Here is a 5,443-nt window from a genome sequence, read left to right on the forward strand (position 1 = left end):
CAGCCTCCCACTGCAATGCCTGGCAGGTGGGGTGGGCTTGGCCACCACCTGTGCACAGCCCAGCTGACAGATGCTCCAGAATATACTCAGCCAGGACTTCCAAAGGATGATTTGGGGATCACTTTTTGTCCAGTAAGTGCTAATAAGCCTCCACAGACCTAGGTGATCTTGGATTTTTAAAGTCGTGAAGTGTGGTCCAGTTTGGATAGCTTTTGTCAAGATTCATGAAAACTAGATTTCCAGTTTGTATGGTGTGAGGAAATGTCTCAAGACACACTTGAAATGGGACAAATGCATTTTTTTGGCCTTCTTGGGAATGTCCTGAATCACTTTCTTTTTAACTTTTCATCACTCTGAAAATTATAAGCAAGTGAATCCAAGATATTTTTATGGGGAATTCTCTGCAGCCTTAATATGCAGGGGATATTACGCATCCCATGCATAGGAATGTTAATTGTTAGATAATGCAATCATAAAGTATTTCAATTTTTTTCACCTTTGTTTTTCTCATTTCCATTCTCACCAATTATCAAAATCTGCTAATTGCTGCATACTCCAAGCCTCTAATATTTTACTCTTCATTGGAGACCTTTTTGCTGCAGGACAAACTCCTCGTTATCTGGAACATCCCCTGAATTAATTTATTCCATTGGTGACTGCTGAGTCATAAAAATAGTGGTATTATACTGAGGACTTAAGTCATAAGCAGTGTTAAAGGAGCAATCTGCTTGAGCAGCTGAATTTGTCTGAGCAACATCCTTTTCAGCACAGTGTCATGAACTTCCCTTACGCTGATCACTTTTTTCCCCCCCCCCCACAAAGATGATATTCAGGTTTATTAAAGGTATTTCTGTTATCCTGGGCTTGGGCATGCTTGCTGAGTTGCTGAAAAAAAGCCACAAGGTTTATGTCAAAAGTGGAAGTCACTGTGCGCTTTCCCACAGACACAGACATCAGCAGAACAGCTCTTGCTCCTTGAATGGCATGAGCAAATCAATTTCTTATATCTGTTTTGGTCAGCCCAGCATTTCTTCTATACTCTACACGTAGCTTACAAACTTGCAAATCCAAGGAGACAGTGGAAATTTCCCTGTGAGGAGAGCGTTTCTCTCAACGCTTCCAGGCATGTTGTGGCAGAACAGAGCTGTGACCCATTCTTTCATCTGCCACCCTAAGGGTAGGGAGATCTTTAGAAGTCAATGTCTCATTTATGACTGTGCATTAGCACGGCCTAATCTGGTCAAGGAGAGAAATTATTTTACAATCATCCTGTAAAAGGAGAGACAGAATCTCTGCAGCTCGGCCGTTGGCTGCACAGGGCTTGGCACCGATCTTGAAATCCGATGAATAACGTTGGAAACGATATTGTTCCTAGATTTCCAGCTGTACCGGAAGGTAGGTGGTCAGTGCAAAACCTACCCTACCTCCTGCTGCTGCTGCAAGATTGATGCTGTCTGGATCAGGGGAGGATAGCCCAATTCTGTAAAATAAACAGGCCCCTGCTGTGTCCAGCATAGAGGTGTCATCTCTCCTGGTAGGAGTGTGGCCCCCCTGCAGCCCAGGGTATGATTGCGTTGTGGGGCACTCATTTTTCCTAGTGGAAAGCTGCAAGACAATTTTTTTTATTTAAGTGCTTTACCAGACATACCTCACAGGCTTGTGGGGTTGTTTCTAATGCTGCCATTATCTAGAAAAGCCTTTGCCTTGTGGTCAAAATCGCATACTTGCTGATGGGGAGCAGGGTTCTTTTCTATTTCTAATTGATGATTGTCAAATTCCAATTTTTCCAGACAGTGGGATGATCCTGAGAAAGCGGGATGTATTACCCCTGTGTAAAGACACAAATATATGCATGAACATGCACAGAAATATTATTCAATTCACTAAAACCAGCTGCTCTGAACAAACAACCCACATATACCAACTACTCAACACCAAAAACATTGGTTTCCCCTGTTAAAACTCCAGACTGTTGTCTGAACTCCTTCTCCATCTTCTCTGGCCTCTCACTCACTTTTTCAAGAGGACATTTGAGATTTTCACTGCCATCCAAAACCTGCTGTTGAAGGAAGTTAAAAAGGACCCACCTGGGAGCATCATTTCTTGTTTTCCTGTTCTTTCACAGCTCCTACTGGTCACTCAGGCCTTGCTGGTGAAACACTCAGATCCAGTTTTGCAAACAGAGAGTGAAGAAACCTTGATGCAGCTCAGGGAGGTGGCACCTGAATGCCAGGTGCCAGTGAGACAGAAGAGACCATGTTTTTTCTCTCTGAGGTAAGCATAACAGTCTGTAGAAGAGACAAGGCTGTTGACTACCAAGTTTCCTCCTTGAAAAAATTAGACCCCATGTCATCCTTGGATACACTTTGTTGTTGTGCTTGTCTGCTTTAACGGCTTAATTCAGGAGCCCTCAGGCAGCTGTGGCTGAAGGCAGCGGGGGCTGGGAGCTTTTTTCCAGGAGAAGGCAGCGAGTGTTTAGCCCAAAGGTGTTGTACTGAGGCACAGCAGGTACCCAGTAATGCTGGACTTCCAGGGATGGGAGAGCCTGGCTCCCCCACTGACTGCAGCATGCCCCTATCAGTTATTTGCAGAACTGGGAAAAAGATCTCACCATTGGGGGGTTGTGAAGAATGGACTGCAGAAGCAGGAGAACTCTAAATGTGTTTTTGTTGCTGGCATGAAAAAGGCTATAATAGCAAGGAAATTAACTGATACTTGCCAAAGTGTAGTTCACCATCAATGTAAGATTCACCTGTCAGAGGAAAGGAAGTCTTTATCCACCACCTCTGTTTGGGGGACGACTAAAAAATACCCAATGAAAACCCAGCTGCTTTCAAACAAGGGATTGAATTTGCTGTAATCATGTACGGAGTATCCCACTGTTCATGCATCTGTCTAGCACTGCTGTAAATTCAAGGTGCGATTGCATCAGCTAATATTATTCCTGCCGTTCTCTTTGGTTTGAAATATCACCCGACTCATTTGGGTTAGATATGAGATGCAATTGCTTGGAAACCAGTGCACAGCTCCAGAGGGGTGCCTTGCTCATTATATTCACCTTTTCCAATAAAACATCCATGCTGTTCCTATGTTGGATCATGTCATCAGGACACTGCAGAGGGGTGCGCTTTCATTTTCCCCTTCTGTGAATCCCTTGAGAGGTACCAGGGGCTTTCTAAGGAACTCGGGTCCCTGTGGATTTTCTAAGCCATGAGAAACTCCGAGAAATAAAAGCTCTTCATGGTTTCCACACTCACCGGGCACAGGTGCATCTCTCAGCAATTGCAGGAGGTGTGTTGAAAGGAAACATGGATGGACAGCCCTTCTGTGAGATTATTAACAAAGTGGTGGTAAATCTAGGACCTAATGTGTGCTGGGAACCCCAGGGCCGTTGCAGACTTGCAGAGAAAATGTCAGATTCCTGATGACCCACAGCAATTTTGCCTGCTTCTGGCCTGCCTTTCTGGTGTCCTAAATCCCAATGAGTCTTTCTTCTCTCTTTTCAAAGGTGGGCATGATCCTGTCCCAGCACCCTGAGCCTCCTGTGTTTCTGGAGGCAGGGAACAGGATACTGCCATCCTCACATGGCTGCCAAGGGAAGGGTGTGACCTGGTAGCAATAAAACCCTCAAATCCTCCCTGCAGGCTGAAAGAGGGATAGGTATGAGCTGCTAGAGGGAACTAAAAATAGATAGTCTCTTCCCTGAGTAGACCAGGGATCCTGGGAAGAAGAGGCCACATTCTTCATTGGCATGTAAGAGAGTAGGTTGGAGAACGGGAAGGAAGAACAGCTACTAACTAGAAGACAGCACTGGCATGAGAACAAGTAGACAAAAATAGGCTATGAAAAAATGTGGGCTGCAAGTCAGAAACAAGTTTCCTTCTGTCAGAGTGAAGTTCTTGAATAACCTGCCAAGAAAATTCCCAATGACTTAAGATGGACTGTGATAAATTAACAAGAGGGGCTTTATGACTCAGTGTTTGTCATTGCTGGGAAATATGATGATGACTAGGAGATCCCTTCTAGCCCCACATTCCTGCTGGTGTGATAACAGAGGAATCTGCGTAGGGTGCAATAAATGCTGAATCACTGAGTGCTTTATCTAGCTGCCTGGCAGGACAAAGTCCCTCGTACCCATCCTGTCTGCAAGAACCTCCAGGACAAAAAAAAAAAAAAGTCTTTACGTAAATGATTGTGCTCTGGCAGCACAAAGCATGCTACAGATGCCTGAGTTGGAAGAAAACCAGCTCAGCTACAGGCACCTCTACACAGGGGAAAGGTGGTGGCGTGGGTGTGAAAGCAAGGAACCCCACTGTAAACACTGAGGGGTACACATTCCAAAGTGGATGTGCTCCAGCAGCTTCAATACACAATCCTAATGAGAGAATGAAACTCTTGGAACCATGTGGCAGTGTCCCATGCAGTTACTCTGCCAGGTGTGTGCAGGGATCAGTCAGGTCCATAGGGCATGACCATGTCATGTAGCAGAAAGTTCCTGCAGCTATCATCAGCCACTAAGCCATCCACAGTTCTCCTGCCATGCCAGGATCACAATTCTCTTGATGGCATTTTTTCATTGTCTCCATGGAGTTCCCCAAGCACTTTCTGCCTGAGCACAAGGCTAGCAAACCAGGATGCAGCTCACACTGATGGGTTTGGTGGCTCACAACTGGACATCCACAGCTCTGCTGCTCTGGCTGCCAGCACAGACCTTGGGGTAACAGCAGCAGCTGGCAGTTCAGCAGTGCAGAGCTGGAAGGAGAGGCCAAGAAGACAACCCTGAGAGACCAGACAAGGTAAGAGATAAGCCTGGCTTCTTGGCTCAGGAGAGCAACACTGCTCAGGAGGAGAGCACTTCTCCACAGCCCTCATGCCCACCAGACTCAAGGAAGACCTTTCTGGAGCTTCTTCCAGACCTGTGGAGGTCATGTTCAGATGTGGGTGCTCCCTTGCCTCCTCAAAACCTGCAGCACAGGCTACTTGGTGTCGTAGGGCCCCTGACTTCTGCTTCCCACTGTGCTACAGGAATTTCCCCACACAGATGTGGCGCCGCTGCACAGCCACTGTGTCCAGGATTGCACCGTCTGGTTACTCTAGGCAAAGGACACCAGAAGGTTCTCTCTCTAGCGGTACTTTCAAATATTCAATATTTCTCATAACTACACCCAAGTTCAACGATCAGAGCAAGAGGTTCCCAGAGATCCCAGCTGCTAATGCCAACACAAGGCACCGGGGAAACCCACACCAATGGTCAGCACTCCCATGCCAGAGAGCTTGTCATAATCCCTTTCTGCCATAGCTAACAAAGTTCTTTACATATTTTTCCTTTTTCTTTTGTTTAACCAGGCAGCTGAATCACAATCAGGATTATTTTTTTATTATTATTATTTTTTTTTTTAATTTCCTAAGCAGTGGCAAGCTGAAGGGATAAAAAAGAGAGGCT

This window comes from Hirundo rustica, chromosome 2 (assembly GCF_015227805.2).
Source record: "Hirundo rustica isolate bHirRus1 chromosome 2, bHirRus1.pri.v3, whole genome shotgun sequence".
In the NCBI taxonomy this organism is placed as follows: Eukaryota; Metazoa; Chordata; class Aves; order Passeriformes; family Hirundinidae; genus Hirundo; species Hirundo rustica.